At 34.0% G+C, this 26,895-nt stretch overlaps 1 protein-coding gene and 1 pseudogene across 1 annotated transcript in view; one reads left to right on the forward strand and one right to left on the reverse strand.

The window, feature by feature from the left end:
- The window catches only part of LRP1B (LDL receptor related protein 1B), a 576,984-nt gene that overhangs the window by 341,997 nt on the left and 208,092 nt on the right, over positions 1-26,895 (reverse strand). The gene's annotated exons all lie outside the window — the stretch shown is intronic.
- Positions 17,636-18,131, forward strand: LOC123783163 (peptidyl-prolyl cis-trans isomerase A pseudogene; annotated as a pseudogene).

Genomic DNA, 26,895 nt, shown 5'->3' on the forward strand with positions numbered 1-26,895 from the left:
CTTTGTGGAAACTGCCTGTCAATTGCTTCAGCAGTCCAATCACTGGAGACCAGATTGCTTTCTGTCAGTCTGCTTGTATAATGTTATGGTAACAGATAACAGGTGGTCAGTATTCGTCGGCTGAGGTGAAGATGATGTCTCACAAGCTATAAAACATCTGAGGAAATGCTTTAACAGTTCACACTTACTACTAATTGCGCCATTAGAACTTTAATTAATTCTTTACCCTTCCACTATGTTCCTTCGATGGCCATAAGGTAGGAAATCATTCGGAACAGAAAGAAAGAATCTAAAGAGACAATAATGAGGTGTAATAAAAGAAAGAATGAGTGGCAGAATGGCTAACATTTTGCTCTGAAACTAGAGCGGAGTTTGATTGCTTAATCAGTTCTGTATTTGATAATGCCCATAAAAGGGGATTATTTTTTAAAGAGCACCTTAATTCTGAGAGCATGTTAACCACTGCCTACATTTAAACTGACTATCCTCAATTACTAACTATATGTTTGAAAGTATTTCAAAATGTTTCCTTTCTGATTTTAAGGCATCAGCAAATGAATCCTCACAAATCAGAAATGGATAACTGAGACATGAAAAAAGTTTCACTCCGGATGATCTATATATTTTTAAAATATGGCCTTGGACTATGTTGCATAAAAGATGGAAACAGGGTATTAAACTCAATGTCACTGAACTAATGTTTAAGCTCAGGTCAATCTCTAACATCTCCAGTTTCTAGTTTTCAAATAGCACACCTTTAGACTCATGTCATGACTAGACTGTTCTACATATCAGGAATCTTAGCTAATTTGAATTTTGTAATTTTAGCCTTAATATTTTCTTATACCTATTGATTTATTTAAAATATCTATAGTTTATAATAATTCATTTGAATAAAACCGAATAAAGGAATCTTTGAGCAATGAAATTGATCTCCTTGAGGAAAATTAAGACTAGGATGAGAAAAACTTTAAACAGATTTTGTTTTTAAAAGGCTTATTTTCCTTATCTAGTATGCTAGATAAAAAAAAAAAAGAACAAATATTTATGAAGACAAATGATATGAAAAGCATAATGCTCAGCAAAAATCCAGTCATCTAAAAAGAAGTTCCAATTTACACACAATTTTTTATCTTACATTACTACAAGAACCTATGGTTTTATTTCCAGCTAAAAAACCATTTTGCTTTGTTCTCTTAAAAACTCTAATAATTAATTTTTTCTTTTTTTAATTTTAGAAACCAACAAATGTCAAAGCCTCTTGGCAAAGTACCAGGACTCTGAAAGCTAACTTGGAAATATAACAATGCAATTCTCAGCCAACTGGACTTAGCCATGATTGAACCCATTATGGATGTCAGTTGTGTCAAGAAGAAATACATTTCAGTTTCAACATTAAGTTTTCTTAAAACCAGTGGGATTTATGCCAAATTCCTAGAGAGATATCAGTGTCTACAAGGTTTAAGCCTTTAGTTCTAACTCAAGGTAAATAGGCTGTAGAGAGCACATCATCAAGATTTTGCTTCTGAACCCACTCCCTGCACTTTACAAAGCAACATTTATCAACTAACATTGGTTCGAAACTGCAGTGCTATCTACCAGTTTATCATAATATTTGGACCTGACATTCAGCAATTATTTAATTTTTTTTAGCATCAAATAGTTTAGCATCAAATAGCATCAAATAGGAGTGATACCACTCTTCAACTATGATTCACCTAGCAAAACTTTCTCAACATGCTCCCATCCCCAACAAGACTAATATGCTTTGGAATATTTATGAGATGTTTATCTCAGAGAAGTGTTCCCACCTGCCAGATATATACTAGAAATATAGTAGTTAAGAGACCAAAATTTGTTTCCATGGGGATTATAATCTATATGGAAGAGATAAGCAAATGAATACTTGTTAGGGATAAACAAGTTCTATGAAATATTGTTCCAAAGGGTACTTTTCTAAATGGGATGATCCAAAAAAGCCTGTTTTTAGAGGTGATCTGAAGATAGGAGGGGCAAATTATGAGTTCTTTAGGAATAACATTCTTGACAGAAGAAACAGGACATGCCCAAGCCCTGAAATGAGAGTCTTTGGGGTATTCACAGAACAAGGAGGCCAACTACCATGAAAGAGAGCATGAGAAAAGTAATAGGACATGAGACTGCAAAGAGATGGTATCTTGGAGGGCCTTGTAGGTATAAGGTGAGAAGCCTTTGGAGAATTCTGAGCTGAAATATTAGTGGTTGTGATCTCTGTGGTTTTAACAACTTGACTGTTTGAGGAAAAGGTAGAAGCAGGTCAATTGGAAAGCAACTTCAATAACCTGAGTCAGTGATGCTTGGACTAGTTTGTGGTCAATGAAGTTGGTGAGAAAAGGACAGATATTGGATATATTCTGAAGCAGGGTTCAATATTAACAATAAGACAAAAGGAAAAATAACAATTTTTAAAAGTAGTGGGAAAAATTCCAAAGGCATGATTCATGAAAGAAATACTTGGTACAATTGGACTTCATTAAGATTAAAAATATCTGCTCTACAAAAGAAAATGTCAAGAGAAGGAGAAGACAAGTCACAAACCAGGAGAAAATATTTACAAAAGACACATATGATAAAGGGTTGTTATCTAAAATATACAAAGAACTCAAACTGAACATAAGAGAATGAACAACCTACTTTAAAAATAGGCAAAAAGACATGAAAAAATATCTCACCAAAAAAGATATGCAGATGTCAAATGGCATATGAAAATATTTTCAACATTATATGTCATTAGGGAATTTCAAACTAAAACAACAATGAGATAACACTACACATGTACTAGGATAGCCATAATCCAGAATGCTAACAACACCAAATGTTGATGACAATGTGAAGCAACAAGAATTCTCATTCATTACTGGTGGAAATGCAAAATGGTACATACAGCAATTTTGGAAGACACTTTGGCAATACCTTACAAAATTAGGCATACTCTTACTATATGATCTAGCAAATGCATTCCTTGGTATTTATCCAAAGGAGGTGAAAACTTATATCCACTCAAAAACCTGCACATGAATGTTTATAGCAGCTTTTTTCTTAAGTACCAAAATGTAGAAGCAAACAAGATACCCTTCACTTGGTGAATGGATAAACTATGGTACGTCCAGACAATGGAGTATTATTCAGTGCTAAAAAGAAATGAACAAACCATGAAAAAACATAAGAAACCTTAACTACATATTACTATATAAAAGAAGTCAGTCTGAAAAGACTATATATTTATGATTCCAACTACATGATATTCTAGAAAGGGGAAACTATGAAAATGGTAAAAAGATCAGTCACATCCAGAGGTTACAGGGGAGGGTAGATAAATAGGTAGAGCACAGATGATCCTTAGGGCATAGAATCTATTCTACATGGTATTACAGTGGTGGGTAAATGTCATAATACATTTGTTGAAACCCATAGAATGATTAACACCAAGAATGACCCTCTAATGTGAACTGCAGACAGTGGGTTAGTCATGTGTCAATGTAGGTCTACTGACTGTAATGAATGTACCAATCAGGTGTGAGATGCTGATAGTCGGGGAAGGTAGGGGATATATAGGAATTCTTTGCACTTTCCACTTAATTTTGTAGTAAACTTAAAACTGCTCTAAAAAATAAAGTCTATTTAAATAAGTAAATGAACACATTTTTTTAAAGTAATAGAGAACATTTTAAAGTTTATTACAAATATGGGATTGCCTTTCTAAGGCTGATTTAAAAACCAGAACCCAAAAGAAAAGATTAGCAAACTTGAGTACATAAATATTTAAAACTTCTGTTGTGAAAAAATGAAGAGATAATTAAAAGATACCATGTTGAGGAAAATGTGTTTTAAAATTTTAACAAAAAATTAATATATAATATATATCAAAGATTTCTCATAAATCAGTAAGGAAACTATGAAAACCACAATTTAAAATAGGCTAACGTATGCATATCATTCTTGACCCAGCTTCTACTGTCAAGCTGGTGCAGCATCTGAAGAAGAGCCAACTACGCAGATGCCCAAGACAATGTGAAACTAGATTGTCCCTTGAGCCTCTCAAGGGGCTCCATGGAACCCACAACTCCATGAAAAAGTACAGGGAGTCCCTGCTGCCAACCAGGAGTATAGATATGAAAGCTGGAGTTCCAGATGCTTTTTGCGTCAAAGGTGCTTCAATAATAAAATTTAAAATGTGACTTGGCTTAGTGAAGACAATCAAGTTATGAGTGACAAAAACTCAAAAATCACAGGAAAACATTTACCAATTTATGTAATTATAGTTAAAGGAAACAAACCACATGATAAAAATGGCTCTAGATGAAGGGAAAATTTTTCATGATGTTGATGTGTATGAGATGTTCTTTGCCTTTTCCAGCAAACTCCTACAAGATAAATGTGAAATTAGACTGAAGCTAGATGGTAAACAGGTGGAAAGAAAAACAACTTTGATAAAGTAAGCTTTTTTACCTGAGGTCTAAAATTTAAATTAACTGGGAGACATATTTTTGTGCCTCTCAGGGATGAGAGTGCCAAGGTGAACAGTTTCAAGCAATGGAAACAAAGCATCACCTTATCAAGATAGAGAGCAAAGGCACCAAATCATTCATAAGCACTTTTCAAGTGCCAAGCCACTAATAAAGTTCAGATAAAGTGTTACCTTCACAACCAAGTATACCCTTCACAAAATATCAAGGTAAGGGGATGGGGATTGAGAGAGATATTGAGAGAGGGGTTTAGAGAGATAGATACCGAGGGAGAGATTGGGGTGGGGGAGAGAGAAGTAGAACACATAAGACAGTAAAATACAAGACTTCAGGCTTAAAAATTATATCTATCCAAACTCTTTGGCTATACTTACTCATATAATAAATCTCCAAATTTTCAAAGTTCAAAAATTTGATAACATTTTTTTGTCGGCAATAATAAGGGAAATTGGTGTTATTCTCATACTATTGTTTATACTGTTAATTAGTACAGAGAATTGTATATGCCCTCTGACTCAAAAATTCTATTTGTAGGCATTAATACCACAATAACACCATTACAGGAACAGAAAGACTTGTGTATACAAATGTCAAGTGGTACATTGTTTTGTAGAAAGCATTCTAAGTGGCCTAAAGTTCATGTACAAAAATGTTAACTAAATTATGGCCCATTCATAAAAAGGAATATGTAATTGTCTGAATAATGAGACAGACCATAGATACTGATATAAAACAAAATATCATGGCACCCTTAGTCTATTATGATTGATATATATATATATATATATATATATATATATATATATATATATATATATATATATATCTTCTTTGTCCATTTATCTGTCAGTGGACACCTGGGCTCTTTAAATAGTGTGGCTTTTATGGACATTGCTGCTATAAACATTGGGGTGCAGGTGCCCTTTTGGATAACTACATTTGTACCTTTGGGGTAAATATCCAGTAGTGCTATAGCTAGGTCATAGGACAGCTATATTTTCAACTCTTTGAGGAACTTCCATACTGTTTTCCAGAGCGGCTGCACCAGCTTGAATTCCCACCAACAGTGTAGGAGGGTTCCCCTTTCTCCACAGCCTCACCAACATCTCATTTCCTGAGTTATTAATTTTAGCCGTTCTGACTGGTGTGAGGTGGTAGCTCATTGTGGTTTTGATTTGTATTTCCCTGATACCGAGTAATGTTGAACAATTTTTTCATGTGTCTGCTGGCCATTTGGATGTTCTCTTTGGAGAAATGCCTGTTCATATCTTCTGCCCATTTCTTGATTGGATTATTTGTTCTTTGTGTGTTGAGTTTGATAAGTTCTTTATAGATTTTGGATACCAGTCTAAATACATTTTCTCAACTCACATGGAATATTTACTAATATAGATCCTATTCTAGACAATAAAGCACACTTAAACAAATTTAAAATAGAAATCATACAGAGTATGTTGTCAGACATAATGGGATTAAACTAGAAATTAGTATTTAGAAAATCCCAAATATTTGGAAATTATTAACATACTACTAAATAACATATGTGTCAAAAAAGATTCAAGAGAAATTTTAAAATATTTGAACTAAATAAAATTTAAAATACAATAGTGACAAGAACAAAATCTGTGTTTACAGGGAAATTTAGTGCATTAAATGCATGTATTAGAAAAAAAGAAAGACCTATCAATAATCTAAGCTTCTATTTTTAGGAATCTAAAAAGGAAGAACTATATATGCCTAAAGCAAAGAAGGAAAATAGCAAAAATAAGAGCATAAATAAATAAATTAAACAGGAAAACAATAAAGTCTACAAAATCAAAGCTGGTTCTTTGAAAATTGAAAATAAAATTGATAAACTTCCAGCAGGTTTACTAAAACACAAGGAGAAAACATGAATTACTAATATGAGAAATGAGAGAGGAGCCATTGTGACTGTTGCCATGGAGACTGAAAGGATAATAAATAAATATTATGAACAAATGAATACCTATGCCCCCAAATTTGATAACTTAGATGAAATGGAACAATTTCTTGAAAGAAACAAACTGCTGAAACTCACACACGGAAAAAAAAAAATCAATAATCTACTAAAGAAGATGCATCAACAAAAATCTTCCAAAATAGAAAGCACCAGACCCAGATAGTTTCACTAGCGAATTTTTTTTAATAAACCTTTTTCTTTCTTTTTCTTTCTTTTTCTTTTCTTTTCTTTTCTTTTCTTTTCTTTTCTTTTCTTTTCTTTTCTTTCTTTCTTTCTTTCTTTCTCTTTCTTTCTTTCTTTCTTTCTTTCTTTCTTTCTTTCTTTCTTTCTTTCTTCCTTCCTTCCTTCCTTCCTTCCTTCCTTCCTTCCTTCCTTCCTTTCAAGATTTTATTTATTTATTTGAGAAAGAGAGAGAGGGGCACCTGGGTGGCTCAGTGGCTAAGCTCTGCTGGCTCAGGTCATGATCCCGTCGTTCTGGGATCCAGCCCCACATCGGGCTCCCTGCTTGGCACGAAGCCTGCTTCTCCCTCTCCCACTCCCCCTGCTTGTGTTCCCTCTTTCGCTGCCTCTCTCTCTGTCAAATAAATAAATAAAATCTTAAAAAGAAAAAAAAGAGAGAGAGAGAGAGAGCGTGCACGAACAGGGGGGTGGGGCAGAGTGAGAGGGAGAAGCCGACTCTCCACTGAGCAGGAAACCTGATGAGGGACTCGATCCCAGGACTCTGGGATCATGACCTGAGTAGAAGGCAGGTGCTTAATCAACTAGGCCACCCAGGTGCCCGTCACTATTGAATTCTACTAAATATTAGAAAGCAAAATTATACCAAATTCTCTACAATCTCTTCCAGAAAATAGATGCAGAGGGAATACTACTCATAACCTATTGTATGAAGCTAATGTGACCTTAAGACCCAAACCGGGTAAAGTCTTACGAGAAAAAAAAAAAAATACTGCAGGGGTGCCTGGGTGGCTCAGTTGGTTAAGTGCCCAACTTTTGCTTTTGGCTCTGGTTATGATCTCAGTGTTGTGAGATCGACCCCCGCCATGGGCTCTGTGCTGGATGTGAAGCCTGCTTAAGATTCTCTCGCTTGTACTGCAGATATATATTTCTTGTGAATGTAGCTGTAAAAATCCTCAACAAAATATTAGCAAATCAAATACAACAATGTACAAAAAGAATTACATACTACGACCAAGTGGGATTTACTTCTGGCATGCAAGACTGGTTCAACATTTTTAAATCAATTAATGTAACCCATCAACTGACTAAAGAAAAAAAATCATCTGATCACATCTATTGGTGCAGAAAAAGTATTTGATGAAATCTGACACTCATTCATGATAAAAAGTCTCTCCAAACTAGAGCTAGAGAATTCTTCAACTTGATAAAGGACATCCTCAATAACCTACAGCTAACATAAATAATTCTCCCATGTAGGTATTCCTACTAATTTATATGAATACCCCCTCAAGAAAAGGGAGCAAACTCCTCATTTTTAGGCTACACTGTGCATAGTGTCTTCTGTCCAAAGTGTAAATGATGCAAAGGAGGAAAAAAACAGTGATTTTACAGTAGAGAGACCTGAGAAACATTATCTAGGCCAAGTAATCAAGGATAATATTACCAGTCATAATTCATCTTGATAGTATATTTATGTTTGATAAGATGTAATTAAAATGACACTTTACATAGGTAGTCTTCTTCTGAACTACAAGTAACTTCAGTCTTACCTTGAGAAAATCAGACAAATCCCCATTTGAGACACTTTTTACAAATTACTTGACCATTACCCCTCAAAACCATCTAGGTCATTGATAACAAGGTAAATTTGAGGAAACTGCCACAGCCAAAAAAAGTCCAAAGAAACAAGACAATTAAATGTAATGTGGTATATTCCAAATGGGATCCTGCAGCAAAAATATTAAAAAGTACATTAAGTAAAAACTACAGAAATCTAAGCAACTGTAGACAGGTTAATAATGTATCAATATGGTTCATTACTTATAACAAATATCTCATATATTAGTAATAAGGGAAACTGGGTATGGGATATATGAGAACTAACTCCCTTACCATCATCTCAATTTTTCAGTAAATCTAAAAGTGTTATAAAAAATAAGTTCTTTTAAAGAAAGGGTGAAAGCTCAGTTTTGAGTTCCAGTTTATAATTTCCTATTTGAGACTATAAGCTACTTCATTTCTTGGACCTGACCAGCATATGTATCTTTCTTCAGAAGATATATTTTATAGAGTTACTGTGCAGATTAAATCCTATGTGGACCTTTCAGTAGAATGCCTGGTACATGATAAAAACACAAAAGAAAGATAATTATTACTATAGCCAAAAAGAATAATATATGAGTCATCTAGGGCTTCTATAAAAAGAGAGAATTTTGTGATGTGCTTGGTATAAGAGCAATTCCACTTCAGTGGGGCTCCAATTTTAAAACATTCTTTATTACATTATTGTTATTATTATTATTCATTGATTATCCACTTCTATCTTGGTGTAACTTAGCTACAAATGACAATCCTGTTCTTTGGATTTGGGTTGTAGTAACTTTAGAGCTGAGGTAGTTGAATTTCATTATAAAGACACCCTCAGCAGTGATTTTTCCATTGGCGAGAATGGCACACTTGCCCATCTGTAGTCTGAGTCTTATAACCTATATTAGATATTCTTATTCTATAACCTTTATTACAATAGATGGAAACTTTATTGGACAAGTTACCAGTCATGATGAAGAATATGGTGAAAATAAAGAATGGTGAGTTTCATATTTTTTGTTGTCTGGAATATATAGATGATATAGATATAGATATATATAAAATTTATTTTATATTTTATATATTTTATGTTTAATTATATATATTTATATATATATGAAATAAAAAGTTAGAAAACTGTTAAGACACCTAATTAGTAACTTAGTAGGATTCACACCTGTATTTGATCATGAAGTGACATGTTGAACACCATATATCTGGCAAAACTCAGTCAGTCTTCTCCCTGAATCTATTTTAGGTAATTTTCAGTAATCTACACTATCTTCCCAGCCTGGCCATTTATCTGAGGGTATTGAAAACATAAATAAATTTCCAGTTCACAAGTATTTTAAACAAAACTGAGATCAATGTAGACCCACTGTTATAAGCAACAACCTCTGGCAGCCAATATTCTGCAAATAACTGGTTCTGAGCTGAGATTATTGCGGCCAATATATTAGAAGAAACTAGGAGCTTTGTGAGCCACTTTGAAAAATAGTCTTTCACAATCAAGAAATTTGCTCTAGATTGCACCTGCAAAAATCAATATTGATTCTTGTATAAAGCTTCTTGAACCCTTAGCATGGAAGAATCAATGTCTTTGGCTGATTATGTATAGTAGCATGGCATACAATATACAGTTAATTCAATAATAAGCATTAATTCCAGGTCAGCAGACATTCATCAGCTAATGCTTTCATGAAAAGAATTCTCAGATATGCTGCATAAAGCCCAGCCAGAATAATTTGAGGGTCACTCTTGGAAATAAAAAATACAGTTTCCATTATATTGTTCTTTTATAGATTGAAAATGTATTCATGCATTCAATTACTCATTATAGATGTGCTAGTATTTTCTATATTCAACTCATGTTGTAAGGTAATAAAGTTACAACATAAACCCTAATGCCTATTCTTTAGGAGCCATGATATATATATTATATAATATAGTGGTATTATTTAATGTTATATGTTGTGTTATGTATGTAGTGTTTTATATATATATATATAATATAAACATATATGGTCTATGTATACCAATCACTGTTTTGAGCCTATTTATTTTGAAATACACCACATTCTTTTCCATTATTTGTAATAATGCTCATACATGCAATTCTCTAAAGAAAGTCAAGGTAACTGGAAATATCATTAAATATGTGTTCAATTAGAAATAATTGCTATACTAAAATAAACAACATTGTACATTATTTTTCTAATGAGATTCAGTTTAAGAAGCTAAAGTTCCTTGAAGTTTGGGAAATAAATGCATTAGCCACAAACACAGCCTATTTCTCCTCAATATTCTGGAGGAAAAGCATTTTACTAATTTGGTGGAAAAGACTCAACATGAATGTGATATTGCTTGCTGAAGTCTAAAGCCACTTGGTTGAGAAGACAGTCCAAGGAATGAACAGAACCAAAAGTCCTGTGGAAAAATAAGAACTAAACTTGGGATCTGGCTCACAAACAGCTTATTTACAAATGGCTTTGGATAAAAGTTTGAAATGTTCCTCAGAAACAATTACAAAGTTAAGAATTCCTACTCAATTGAGAGACACAAAATGGATATGAGAATGACCAGAGATCATTCTAGGAGCAGAATTGATGTTAATTTTGTAGCCAGTGGCACCAAGGCTCTAAGAACAGATACAAAGAAATGATGCTCTGGAAAGAAAGGAGGGGACAAATTGCTGTTAGCCAGAAGATGGATGAATGTCCCTGCCTGAAATGAGATCTTTAACTTTGTGGTTTATCTTCCACCCTTCATGCCTCTGTCAACATAAACGGTAATTTCAATAACTCTAAGTCTCCTACAATGGCCCATATCAAGAATAGGCTTTGGGGAGTATGCAACTTCTGTTCTGCACTTGAATATGTTTAGAGATTTTTCTTCAGATCTTTCCATACATAAGAAGGGAATGTAAGCTATTCAACAAGCCAAATTGCTTTCAAGCTATATCTTTGGTCCAAAAGCACTTCTGCTTCTTCATGAAAGTTATTTTAGAATTCAAATATTTCCTCAATTTGTTGTCTATCATTTCACTTCTCTTGATCAATGGGAGCTTGGTGTGAATTGGACAACACCTGCTCCAGCCCCACAGACCTCATTTTGCTATCTGTCCTTCACACTGCAGCTCCTGTCGCATAGCCTGGTAGGTGTTTTATCAAAAGTGTAAATTATTGGAATACTTTGACATTTGTGCCCTCGAAAATTCCAATTAAAGAAATATATCAATCTAAGATCCAGTAAAATTTGACTATACTGAAAAAGTGGGTTACAAAAATCCTCTAACACCTACCTTCTAAAATTAATTCTCATTTATGATCAAAACATGAGCATTTGGCATTCCTCTTCTAGACAAGAAGTCAAAAATGCAACCATAGACACCCACATCATATGTAGAGTGATGTAATTTGAGCATGAGTTTATAATTTTAAAAGACTTTAAAAGAAGTTTGCCACGCATTAAATGACATTATCTCAGAGTTCGTGGGGAATCTTCTGAATGTCTCAAAGTTTTTTTTTTTTTTCCTGTCACTTTGTTATTTTATTGTGTAACAAGTTCTCATGTAAATAAAACAAAACTCTGACTATAAAATGAGTCATATTAATTCTCTGTAAAGCACTGTGATATGCCTAGTGGTTATAAGCACGGGCTAACATTCCTGGAGGGACATGTTCTAACTCATTTTATTGTCACAACCACTGTGTAAGCAGGTGGAATTCTTATCCCAAATTTAAGGATGAGAAGCCATAGACAGGTCAGGTAATTCAATAGTGAAGTGGGATTTAAACCCCATGAATTTTAGATAGATAGATAGATAGATAGATAGATAGATAGATAGATAGATATAGATATAGATAATATTATATCATTATATCATATATATAGGATACATCCCATTATCTCATATATATATATCATTACATATATATAATCATTTTATACTTTATATTTTGTGTAAAGGTGTGCTATATCCTTTGAACAGGTGTTCAGAATCTAAATATTTCCCCCAATAAGGGAAAAAAAAATCCTTTAGAGTTCTCTTGACCATTCCTTGTTGTCTAAATAAGTCTTTGAAGAAAATGTTATGAATTGCAACTTCAATAATTATTTATTAAAAAATAATAGTCATTTTTTATCTTGGCCATGGTGAAACATTCTGCAGGATCCTAAGGCATCTTTCTCCAGCCGTTCTGCTGTAATACATATCCTGGGCTCACTGTGCATAAATAAATTATGCCGGTTCAGTTAAACAGCACTGACAGATCATGAGCTTCGTTTTGATAGGCAGATTTGAAATAAGATGCTTTTCTTATTTCAGTATCTGCACAGTGCTTACTGCATTCTTAAATTTATACAGGGTGATACCTATAGTAATTAGAACTATAGTAATTCTAAAAGTAGTACGGCCATTCTACTTTCCTTTCCTTCATTCTAGGAAACAGAGTAATCTTTCTAAAACAAGGTCAGATTATTTCACACTTCCCCAAACCCTACAGAAGCTTCCAATTTTACTTAGAATAAATCCAAAGCCCTTCCTATGGTGGCAAGATCCAGGATGGTGTGGCCTCTGGTCACAATTCTGACCTAACCAACTCTAATGTCCCCTGTGCTGACTCTCTCCAGCTATGCCTGGTTTCTTGCTTTTTCTTGATTTATCAAGCTTTCTTCTATCTCAAGGCCTTTGTATTTGCTGTCCTTCTCTCTGGAACACCCATTCCTCAGCTCTCCTCATACCCTAGAGCTTTAATGTTACATCCTTAAAGAATACTCCATGGATCACTGCTTAAAATACCACCATTTACTTCTATTATAGACTGTTCCTTTGTCCTGTTTCTTTTGCTCCAAAAATTTTGTAACTATTTGATGGATATATTTAATTCATTTTATTATTCATCTCCTGCACTATAATGTGAGCTCCAAAGAAGCACGAAATTATGCACTGTTGTCCTCCTAGGTCCCATAAGAGAGAGAGTGACCCATTATAGGCATTTACTATGTATTTGTTGTATGAATAAACAAAATAATGAATTAATGAAAAAAACCTGTTTTGCACATTTCCTAAAACACTATCTTTAATTTCTATCGACCATGACTTATCAGCCACATGTTATGGATAGAACTTGTGTTTGATGCTACTCCTTTTGTTAATGGAATATATAAATATATAGTCATGCATCTTCACTTATCAAGGGCTTTTTAATGTGAAACTCAAGAGCTTTGTGTAAAATTCCACAGAAAAGACAAAATTATAATTTGTCATCTATGCTATCCACAAATTGCAGTGCTCAAATGGATAATAAAACTCTGTAATCTAAGTAGCAAAGACTTTTGCAGATGACTGTTCTTTTTATGAAATTTAAATCTTCAAACAATGACTGATAGTACAGAGGGAAATTAGCCTTCCCAAGATTTCACAAGTTCATCAAAAGCTTTATTCCTTAATGAGCAATGGCAATGAAAAAAAGTTCTTATTGTGGCAGAAATCTAAAGGCAGATTTTTTAGAATAAAATATTTTAGGTGTCTGTATGATTACCTATAAAAGAGAATAAAACACTTTTAATATCTGGCTGTCAAAGGATGAGCTTAACAAAATAAAACTTGTCTAAGATTTTCCAAGATAACCATTAAACTCTAGTAACTTCTATGGTACATGTAACAGCTGGACCTGGTGACATTATGGTGATTTTATTCTCTCGCTCTCTCAAAATATTTTAGGCATCACAAAACAATTATTCTTAAAGTCCTTGTCCATGTCCTCGGTTTTACTAGATTATAAGCTCTCTGAAGGCAGGGACCTTCAGTGTTTTGCTCTGCATTGAATCTCCAGCACAAACACGGTGCCTATGTGAAGTTATGGGTAAAATATTAATGTCTTTATTTCCTTGTAAGTGATCTTTCTCTTTGTCAAAGGCATACATATGGCAATGTGGGTAGAGTTAAAGTGTATTATGCTAAGTGAAATAAGTCAGTCAGAGAAAGACAAATACCATGATTTCACTCATATGTGGGATTTAAGAAACGAACACATGAACATGGGGGAAAAAAAACAAACAAGAGAGGCAAACCAGGAGACAGACTCTTAACTAGAGAACAAACTGAGGGGTGCTGGAGTGGAGGTGGGTGGGACTAGGTTAAATAAGTGATGAGTATTAAGAAGGGCACTTGTTGTGATGAGCACTGGGTGTTGTAAGTGATGAATCGCTAAATTTTACACCTGAAACTGATATTATACTGTATGTTAACTAACTAGAATTTAAATAAGAACTTGAAAAAAAAAGTTTTTCATAACTAAATACAATAAGAAAAGAATTAATGCTTAGTTTTTACTTTTAAAAATAGGCGTTGAAGTTTATATTAAAAATAATATTTCTAAAAGCCAAACCTAAAAAAATTAGATAAACTACATTTATTTGGAAAAAAATATCAAGAATCAAGGACAACGTAGCAAATTAACTGTATGTCAGAACAATAGATTTGGAAAATAATTAAAAGTAAATAGGTTAGCTAAACTCCCTAGATGACCTAATAGTGTTGTTGATTCTAGCAAAGGGGATGCCTGATCTAGACTTTCACAGAGGTTTCTGGAACCAGAGATAAGGTCTGTCCATCTGGATGGGCCAGAAAGTTAGCATTGAGAATCTCCTCAATTCATTTCCTTTGTCATTTCTTGTCAGTATCAAAGAGACATTTGAATGCAGGGCTCACACCCACAGACCTCTTGCCATCCAGTGTTGCCTGTACCGAATAGCTACTTCAACTGCTCAGCTGGTCCTACTACTGACTGGTGTCCACGCACCATCCAGAAAAGCGGAATGTGTGCCCTGAGATCTTGGTGGGTCCCATCTGAACCGCCCACATGGGCATCTAACTTCAATGTCCCAAGATGCTTCTAGGTCCCAAAGTTAAGAAAGGTAGGGTCCTGGATGATCATGGTAATGTGGAATCCTCTTGGAGGATTATGGTAACATGGAAGAGACACTTGAGTCTTCAGTATCTGGTAAGACCAGAGAGCAAGAAAATCCACCACCAGTCTATCTCACATGGAGAAGGGACTAAAAGTATTTCTTGAATATTCATGGCATATCTTCTTTTTGTGACATTTAACTCACAATTCATATGTACAAGTTGATATATATATACATATATACATATAAATCCATATAAATCCATATATATATATATATATATATATATATATATATATATATATATATATATATATCTCCATCTTGTAAAGCTGTTTTAAGGTGGCTGTTGACAATTGTGTTTTATGTTGACTAAATATGTACATATATAGTGTTATCTACCTTAATTAAGCAAAAAAGGATAATTTTTACACTTAAATTAAGCCTGTAACACAGCTGGATTTTACAATTCTGAATATAAAATAAATAAAACTATGCCTTTTTTCCCGAGTAGAGAAAAATATATACATCCAGTATGTCCTACCTTTCCTTTATATTGGCATTATGATTAGAAAATATCACAAACGTTTTCCTCTCCAAACATTTTTTTCTTAATACCTGGTGCCATTAAGGTGGCCAAATCACAAAAATTACTCTCTGGCTCTACTTCATTGTTCATATTCTCCGTCAATCAAAAAACAAATATTGACCACCTTTTTCTCATAAGACTCTAGGAAAGACGTAGAAGAAATTCTGCTTTGAAGAACAGAATAAACATGTACAAAAGTTGTTTTTATTATTTTAACATATAATGCTTAAATGACAGAATAAGAATGTAATTTGATTGCTGGCAGTTACTGCATTGTTTATATGACTGCCATTAAAATGTGAATTTAAAAAATACAATGGCAGGCTAATGTGAACAAAGGTAACCTAGCGAGGGCTTAGAAACCCTCCTGCTTGGTTAAAATGAAAAAAGAAAACAATGTGCTTCTATTTTGTGTAAAACGCAGTAATCCCAGTATTCTATCTTCTCATGGAGAAATTCATCAAAATCGCAATTTTGCTACCTATTTATTAAACCTGAATGTACATGATCACTATTTCAATGTACAATCTTCATAGATACCATGCATATTAGGATATAATACATTGGGTGTTCCATTTTCCTGACCTAGTAACCTCAGAGGCTATGAATCATGTCTACTCAATAGTTCTAATACGTCAGAGAAAAATCAGGAAGAAAGGTAAGGGGTGGTAGGTAGTAGGTGTATGTCCAAAATAGTGTTGAACACTTTGTAGACGTTTTTTCATATAGCTTGTATTTATTAAGGTACATTGGATCTTGGACTTCTCAGCAACTTTCTCTCAGCTCTTCCAGTAACATTTATAAATTCATTTTGCAGCTTTGCTCTTTTTCTCTCTGCATGCTGATTTCCCAGCTGTTTGATCTTCTGCTATTACTTATTTCAAAAGCATTTAAGCTTAAAATGATAAAACTGGTCACAAAACTGAGTGCCAGGGCACTAATGTACACTTTTGGTTATTTAAGCAGCCAATAACTTTCATCGCCATAATGATCATATGTGAAGGATATTGATTATATGTGAAGGTGTAAAAGAGTCCTGCCATTTTTACTGATCTCTTCCTATATTGGACAGATAAAATTATTACTATAAAATCATTAAAATAAAAGACATTATCATGCCTTTGTGCTAACTTTTTATTTTCAAAAGGACACATAATAGCATTAGTCATTTCATTTTGATCAAACACAGGACTACATTGTGCAAAGCGCTCTGATCTAGTATATGACCCATGCTCTTTGCCACAAAGCAATAAGTGTTTGAGTGTTTACAGAGATTGTAAAGCAGCCACTCAGGATAAGTATTCTTTGTCCTTTATTTGTTTTCTCATTTAAGTACGAAATTCTTTGGTTTTTTAAAAGAAACACTGAAATACTTATGAACTGCTTCCTGTCTAAGGTGTTAAACATAAAATCTTCCTCATAATTACCTCCTGAATTTCCACTTTTTCTGTACATTTATTTCTAACAAAAACATTATTTGGTATCACTGTGACCTTTCCACTTACTATTTTCTCTTTAAGCCAATCCTGATTTCATTTCTAACCGAATAGAAACCAAAGCAAATTATTTCCAGAATGTTTTTGTTAGCAACTGAGAAATCTTTGTCTATACTTTCTATTTCATTTGCCTATGTTTAATCATAGGACCAGGTTATTGGAACCAGCGGGACTGAATATTACTTCTGGAGAATATCATACACTCATATACACTGGCTCCATATAAATCCATACTTGGGTTTAATCATTGTGCATAAGCTTAAACATGGAGAAAACTTGCTTCAAAGTTCCAGGTGTAATCTTGAGATGTATGACTTGATTCAGAACTTAGTTACAGGCCTTGCAGATACCGCCACCTGGGAGCCACCCGCGCCTCCCACCAATGGTCAAACCTGCCATGTTCTTCAACATCATTGTGGACAGTGAGCCCTTGGGACAAAGTTCCAAAGGCAACAGAGAACTTTCATGCTCTGAGCACTAGGGAGAGGATTTGGTTTTAATGGTCTTGCTTTCACAGGATTATTCTGGGATTTATGTGCCAGTGTAGTGACTTCACACACCATAATGGCACTGGTGGCAATTCCATCTATGGGGAGAAGTTTGATGATGAGAATTTCATCCTGAAACACATGGGTCCTGGCATCTGGTCCATGGCAAACATTGGACACATCACAAACAGTTTCCAGTTTTTCATCTGCACTGCCAAGATTGAGTGGTTGGATGGTAAGCATGTGGTATTTGGCAAGGTGAAAGGCGACATGAATATTATGGAAGCAATGGAGTGGCTTGGGTCCAGGAATGGCAAGACCAGCCATTGGATCACCATGGCTGACTGTGACAAATCTAATAAATTTGACTTGTTTTATCTTGACTACTAGACCATTCCTTCTATGGCTCAGGAGAGTACCCCTTTACCCCCATCTGCTCAAAACATCCTATAATCTTTGTGCTCTTGCTGCAATTCTATGGGTTCCATATTTTTCTTACTCCCAAGTCTAGCTGGAATGCAGAGTTAAGTTTATGATTATGAAATACTAAAAAACAACAACAAAAGAACTTAGTTACGAACCTACAAAACTGGAAGTGTGGTATGTCTCTTAGAAATGCAAAAATTCTAATTGAAATATTGGTGATGGAGGCATAAATTCATTTTTTCTCATCTCAGATTCAATCCAGGGGACACACATTTTTGGTGAATGCTTAAAAACTGTTTAACATTTCATGATTCCACCCTCATCACAAAAATCCAACCCAAATCCAGACAGCACAGTTGTTTGTTTCTAAAAATCCCACAGCACTGAACTTGATCTTTACTCCAAGCTGATAGCTATCAAGAGCCCCCTAACAGAAATCTCCAGGAAGGAATAGAAGCATCTCTTCTCTACGTAGGTGGCACTGGTACACCTCCGAGGTCAGGTCCATGAGATTCATTCAATTAGCTAGTGATGATAGTTAAAACCATAATAATAAATCTTATAATAGATTCAAAATTTACTGAGGAATTGCATCTTGTTAACAAGTCTGAAAATATAAATATTGATCCTCAAAAAAATTAGATGCCAGCAATACAATCAGAACAAAATAGAATGGACACTGACTTAAACTTATATGGTAAAATTTGAATTTGACAGAAAAACTAAGACTTCATAATAAAATTAAGACCAGCAATTTGTGACTTGGGAAAATTGATCTCATTAAAATTAATGGCTACACGTGACAACGCATATGTCACAATCTATAATCTATACAATTCGAATCTGAAAAAGCTAAAGAATGTAATTTTCACTATATAATTTACCTGCAAACTAATAGATTCCATAAAATTAATTCATTAAAGTTAAAATAACAGTGAAAAATAATTGTGAACATTTACAAGCATTTGATAGAAAATTAATCGAGGAATTTTTTTGAAATTTTTACATTTGTCAGATTCTTTACTGAATTGTTGGTACACATAAACATGTAGCCAAACTATTTGAGAAGTAAATGTCAATGTGAAATGTTGGACTGAAAAACAAAACACAAAAACTGATACTCTATAGAAGCTGTAAAATGGTTAAAAGCTCAAACTCTGATGTAAAATAATTCTGATTCTAAATCTTTGCTCTACCAAATGTGTGACCTTAAGCAATTATTTAACTGTTTTAATCCTCATTTTTTTTCTTTTTTTCAATCCTCATTTTTTTCATCTTCAATATGGCAATTATATATTATTGCCCATTCCACATTGTTGTAAATATTAAATGGCATACTAGAAATAAAATGCACAGAGTTGCACTGGGTACATAATGAGTTTGCTACTTGGTTAAATGGACTGTTACCATTAGACATAAAGTTTATTAACTGCCTGTCTTTCCATGTTAAGGTTTTAAATATAATCAATCTTTCTTTCTTCTATCCTAACAAAGACCTCTCTTTCTTTCTATATTAACCCTTTCCAATATTCTTGATTTGAAACTTTCTTAATTTTTAATGATATTACTCAATTATTTGCCTTAATTCCTGAAATTAGAGAAATGTTGCTGTTATTTTTTTCTACTCACATTATAGTTTCTGTAATACATATTTTACGCAATTTATATCGTTTTCAGAGTTTGAATAGATTCACAGTCTGTCATCAGGGTCTGCAATATAATAATACCTACCTACTTTATATTATGTTCAAAACTCAATTTTCATAATTCCACCTACCCAAATAGACCAAGAGAGAAAAGTAAGTATTCCTAAATGTCAGCTCTTTGGATTTTGAAGTTAGATTTCATGCATTAGTTGTTTCTTTTCCCAGGATAAATCTTGCTAGTTCTCATAGGTCAGGGTTTTGAGACCATCCCAATAATCCTACTCTGAAAGTACTTGGGTCTGTGAATTTCCTTTAAGAACATGACAGGTGAATCTGAACCCCACAGGTTTGAGCACTGAGTATAGAAATCACATTTTGCATTGCTTAACAAAGCACTTCTGTTGGTACATCATGTAATACATAGTTTTACTTTAGTAGATGGAGAAATTGAAGGTCAGGGAGGTAAATAACTTCTAAGATTATGTAAGTGGCAAAACCTATATTCAAAGTCAGATCTATCTGATGCCAAAGCCCATGTACTTTCTTATACCCACCTGCCTCCTCTATTCCAGGCCCCATTCATCAATAAATACTATTCACATATAGTGTTAGTATTTAAATATTAACAAAACATAAACTTTGTTACTTTTAATGCTGAAGCACAAAGTAACTACATTTTATAATTTGGGTTGCTTATTTTTCTATGTTGTTTATCGTTTGAAATAAAATTAACCATTTCGGCACCATTCCTGGATATATACACACATAAATGTAAATGTGCATGAGCACACACATACACGTATATACAATGTGTGTACGTATCAATGTAAGTGAAAGACCTGGGCATGTATGTATAGATGTATGTGAAAGACATGTGCATATATATGTGTGTGCGTGTGTTTGTTTTTGGAGTATATAGGCATACCTATACATATGTACAAATGTTTACAACATAAATACATATACATTGAAACATTGCTTTCTTGGTGTTTCTTGATATTTTCTAGACAAATGGAGTTATTCCAGTTATCTGCTTTGGATAAATGAAATATATTTTGAATACTAATGAGAAAATGTGTTATAATTAAGTGAAATAATTTTCTAGTTTTTCTTTGCATTTAAATGGAGTGAAAATTCTGAAATTATAAGTCAAAACATGTTATATTCATTAGCAGCTTGCAAAGTTATTTTTAAAATTCTGCCTGTAAATGCTTTCTTTAAAAAATTATTGAAAGTCCGAATGTCTACATATTTTAAATATTTTAGAGAAATATATTTTAAGGTTATAGTCATATAAATGTATATGACCAGTGGACACAATATTTTTCTGAGTGAATACTGAATAATATTTTAAAATAGTATGAAGTAATACCACTTCTCAGTGTCAAAATAGAGAAAAAGATATATATTTAAAAGTAAATTATCTGAAAGAAATTCCAGCTATTCTCTCATACATATTAAATACCTAAATACTCTGAATTTTTAAACTCTTAAAAATCTGCATTTAAAGAAATAATTACAAAGAAAAAACTTTAATGACATTTACTAATTTTCTAGTATTATTTTTCTACTAATTTTCTAATGATTTGAAAATGAAAAAAATGGGCCTATTAAGATAAATATTACTTTGATTACAGATTTCAATCACATAGAAGATTAGAAGGATTTAGTTCCTCCTCCATTTCCAATTACCATCTACCAACTAGCAGAACAGCAGTAATAGACCTTAGTTTCAAGAGAAGAAAAGTTAGCTAGACGCAAAGAAATCTTTATAACAATAAAAAAAAAATGTTTTAAGATACAACATTTAGTTACCAGTGGCAAACTAAATAGAATTAAAACTATATTTTGAGAGACTGTAATTTGAGAGACCTTTATGGACCATTCCATCTACAGGTTTAATGAGTTCTTAAAAAGTTAATATTGTTACACACTCACAAAACACATACACAAGCCTTCATACTTTCCAGGATGAAATAGCTTCTTCAACTCTTTTTATTTTACATTGTCAGTGAGCTATAGTATTGCACTTCACATTCTCCTCTTTTTTCTATGCTTTTTTAAACATATGTGTTAGACCCTCCCATTTATTCACTTATTCAACAAATATTTATTGAGTGTCTAGTATACATGATGAGCTGGCATGTAATTTATCATCCAAACGGAGACAATTGTGACAGTGTAATAGCTGTTGATAACAAGTAAGAAGGTGTTGGTAACAATCATGTCAGGTCAGCAGGCACAAAATGGAACAGCCCTGGGCAACTGAAGAGTATGGGCATTTGGTCTATATGTATGCTGGGGACAAATCAGCGGTGGTCCCTACACTCATCAACCACACAGTCTAGGGGACAAGTTAGACCCAAATCAGAAAATCAATTTTAAAAAATATATATGTATACATTGTGCCACGTATCAAGAAAATACAGTGCTGAGTTGTGGAATAGGGTGAAGAATGTGAGGAGTTGGGGTGATCAGATCATTCTCTGAGAAATGAAGGATAAGAAAAATATTGACACGGGTAAGCACAGAGGGTGGGATAGGATTTAGGGGTAACATACTGGAAAAGAACTTTCCAGGCAGAGGAAATCACACATGACAAATCTGAGGTAAAACAGCTTGAAGAACTGAAAGTCTAGTTAGCCTTAAATCTCAAGAATCACACAGGAATGGTCTGGAATCCAAGGAAACAGATTTTGCAAGGCCTTTAAAGATGCAGCAAGGAGCATGAATTTTTATTTAATTGCAACCTAGTGCTTTTAAGCAGAGAAGTGATATAATCCCATTCTTAGAGCATTATCACCCTGGCAGCTTTATGGAACACAATTTATAGAGTTAGAGACAGAAGTTAGAGACTGTCTACAGTTGCAACCAGAATAGCAATTGTGATGATTAGCTAGACAAGGACACTGGTGATGGGGATGGGGAGAAAGGGACTGACCCAAGATATATTTTAGAGGTAAAACTGATCAGATTATATCTCTAGAACACTGATCTTCAACACACTTTCTGAACTCTGGCCAATATTTTAAACTGCCTTTTAAATATTTTCAGCATAGACATTTCCTAGGTCCATGAAATTTAACAAATCTAACACTAACCTCAAGATAATGTTCTCAAAGCCCAAGCCTGTTCTTCATCTGGTATTCCCTATATCAATTGTGATTTCCCCTATTTAATTCAAGGTGGAAACCAGAGTTACATAAGTACATCTCCCTCCCTTCACTTGCCACATTCAAATGACCATCAATTGCTGTCAATTTTTTTTTTCTCTAAATCTTTGAAATACAGCCTTTACCCTGTTCTTCACCCTTAGCACTACTATCCTTTATGTGGGTAGTGGCAATTATATCCCACTAATAGCACTTCCAAGGAAAGAACTATTTATGTTTTTTGAATCTCAAATTCTAACTTCTCTCCAGTCTACATGTTACTGAACGGAACTTTGGGGCTAATTCCATAGTTGAAAGATCCAAAAAATGTAACTTCCTTTCTTTCAGGAACTCAGGAATTTGATTGCTGTTAAACTCAGGGTGTCTGAGTGGCTCAGTCAGCTAAGTGCCTGCCATAGGTTCAAGTCATGATCCTAGGATCCTGGGATCAAGTCCCACATCAGGTTCCCTGCTCAGTGGGGAGTCTGCTTTTCCCTCTGTGCATCCCCCCCACCCCGCTTGTGTGCACATGTACACTCTCTCTCTCCCAAAATTAAATAAATAATATCTTAATAAATGAACAATAATATAAATAAATAAATAAATAAATAAATAAATAAATAAATAAATAAAATCTCTTACACTGTTGGTGGGAATGCAAGCTGGTGCCGCCACTCTGGAAGACAGTATGGAGGTTCCTCAAAAAGTTAAAAATAGAGCTACTCTATGACCAGCAAGTGCACTACTGGGTATTTATCCAAAGGATAAAACATAGTGATTTGAAGGAGCACATGCACCCCAATGTTTATTGCAGCAATGTCTACAATAGACAAACTATGGAAAGCACCCACATGTCCACTGATTTCAACTGAAAGTGCACGGGGAAAACCTCAATAGGAGATAAATGGTGATGCTCTTTGAGGGGTTTAAATCATCAGGGTTTAATAGAGAATATATCATTCCTTGGAAGAATCCCACCGAGAAATAAACAATTTTTAAAGCACTAAAACTGTTGGACTTACAAATAAAACCAAAAGAAAGTGAGTTCTCCTTTGCTCTCCTTTGGCTGTCTATGTATTTCTCGCTATTGGCTCGGATGAAAGGGGACCATGGACATGGAACCCCATGGGAGGTTTTATTTGTAAATAAAACTACTTTAATGTTTCTCTCTTTTGAGAAATATGTACTTTTAGATTCTTGTTTTTCTCTCATAAAGAGATATACATATTATACTAAAAAAATAAACTTCACAGGAGAAACCATTTTCCTTGGGGCAAATATTAATTCTCAACATGCTACTCTATTGGCAAACAAAGTTCTTTTTGTTTTTAATTTCTGGATACTACTTTGCATTTTCTATGTTTTCTAATAGAAAAGGCAGAGATTTATCAGAAGCTTCAGAAAAAGAGATGAAGGCAATTCATCTGGCACTAAAAGAGAAAGAGTTTAGGTAAATCATTTTAAAGACTGGCCTGATAGCATTACAATTTAGAGGCAATAAAACTAGAGCATTTCATTAAAAGAATATATTCCTTAGGTCCAAACAGGACAAGTGAACCAGGAAAAGGAATTGTACCATTTGACTGAAGGACATAAGAGGCTGAGGAACTTGATTTAAATGGTTCCTAAGGTAAGTCCCTGATGTAGCATCCCCCACTAAAATGACTTGGAAGGAACTCAGAAGAAATACAAGGTGACAATTCACATCCCCACTAAATTCTGGTAATGTTGGAAAACTTGCCCCAACTTTAATGAGAGATATCCTATAATTACGAGGCCAATGGGCCTGGATGAAGAAACACAACTAGTAACAGGAATATTTAGCCAGGGAAAATAAAGTAAATATATTAAAATAGAAGTTAATATGTATTGTTTTCACAACCTCATTGTCTATTCCCTAGTTCAGAAGTAGTAAATCGAAATGAACCGCAAACCAAGTAATCGTACATGACTGTATGAGCATTACTTCTTAGAGAGTACCTTAACCCCCTTTCCCTAATTATGGGCTGTAATATTAATTTTTCTTCAACCATTCCAGGAAGCAACTGAACAACCTGGCAGTAAATTTAGGAAATAAAAACTGGAAGAAGTTATTTGACCTTTGGAGGCACAGTTCCCCAATGCCTAATGTGGTAGAGGGAAGAGATAAAAGAAGGGGATTGTAGTTTTTCATATATTCCATAAAGCTAAGATGTCATAGAAGCAACTATTTTGATTAAAAGAAAATACCACATGGTCTAGAACATGTAGATGAAAGACTCATAGACACTGAGAATCAGGTTAAGAGACATATAAATCACTCCGCTTTTAAGCTGAAGGTTTAAGAAAGTCATCTGAGTAGAATCAAAGGCAAAACATACATGATGATTATTATCTAACAACAGGTTTGCCTTCTAAGGTAGAAAAACAATTGAACGGGGTGCCTGGCTGTCTCAGGCAGTAGAACATGAGACTCTTGATCTCAGGGTCATGAGTTCAAGCCCCACACTGGATGTAGAGCTAATTAAAAAAAAAAAAAAAAAAAAGACATAGGAGTACCTGGGTGGCTCAGTCGGATAAGCATCTGATCCTCAATTTCAGTTGAGGTCTTGATCTCAGAGTCATGAGTTCAAACCCTATGTTGGGCTTCATGGTGGGCATGCAGCCTACTTAAAAATATATATATATGTAGAAAAACAATGGGAAGATAGAAACATAATTCTAATGTATAGTACCTTCAGAAAAAGGGAAAATGAATTTCCTCCAAAGGCTTAGGGAATAATACACTTCCAAATATGGGTAGAAACAGAAGAACATATTAGAAAATGACCTGATATCTAAAGTTTATAGAATGCAAAATAAATTAAATTAAAAAAAGATATTATGAAGGAGTAGCAGAAAGTCAAAAGAAAAGAAAATGCTAATAAAAAGCAAGGGACTGAGATAAAAAGGAAGATATTTGAGATAAGGGAAGATTATAGGAATTCCACTAAGGCAAAAACAAAATTAAAATTTACAAGTGGCACAGTAAAGAACACTATTGCCATTTTCAAACATTGAATTACTGATGAGAAGGATTTGAGACACTCTCCCACATAAATTTGTAGAGATAAAAATAAGTAAAAATACAAAAGATATGGAGGAGACTTAGATGCTACCGAACTATAAAACGACTAAAAACCTGGAACAAAAGCAGTAATCAAAGATAAAATTTTTAACTACATAACTGATGAAAACATTGCACATGAAGAGTAAAAACCATAGGAAAAATTTAGTGGGAGAGACCCATTTAGACTTATTCTGGACAATTTTCACTCGTGACAATATTCACATGAACTTGAAGACAGGAAAATACAATTATAAACAAAGTGGGTTATAAAAAGTAATATATTTGGTTTTTGTCCATAGTTCTTGGCACAAAGTTTCTACAATCCTTAGAATTTCCTAAGTGATAGTCTTTTAATATTCATAAGAAGCCACTTTGAGCACATCTGAGTTTATGCTAATGAAGTGACAAGGTGGGACTCTGGATAGCCTTAAGATGGGACAGGTAACCAAACAAGTGATTAGAAACTTGGAATCTTCAGCCCCACCCCCTAACCTCGTGAAGAAGAAAATGATCTGGGGAACCTGCCGATTCAGCTCCGTAAAAACTCCCGAACAAAGATATTTGATGGGTTTGTGGGTTGGTAAATGCATCCACATGCTGGGAGGGTGGGACACCCCAATTCCATGGGAACAGAAGCTACTGCATTTGGAACACTTGTAGACCTCGCCCTATGTACCTCTTCGTCTGGTTGTTCATCTGCACCCATTCTAATATTCATTTTAATAAACTGGTGAATGCAAGTAAACATTTCTGAGTTTTCTGAGCCACTAAAGAAAATTAAACAAACCAGAGGAAAGGGTCACGGGAACTGGTTTATAGCCAGTCTGTCAGAAGCAAAAACG

Source organism: Ursus americanus, chromosome 1, assembly GCF_024610735.1.
Source record: "Ursus americanus isolate L20-20 chromosome 1, mUrsAme1.1.p, whole genome shotgun sequence".
Classification (NCBI taxonomy): Eukaryota; Metazoa; Chordata; class Mammalia; order Carnivora; family Ursidae; genus Ursus; species Ursus americanus.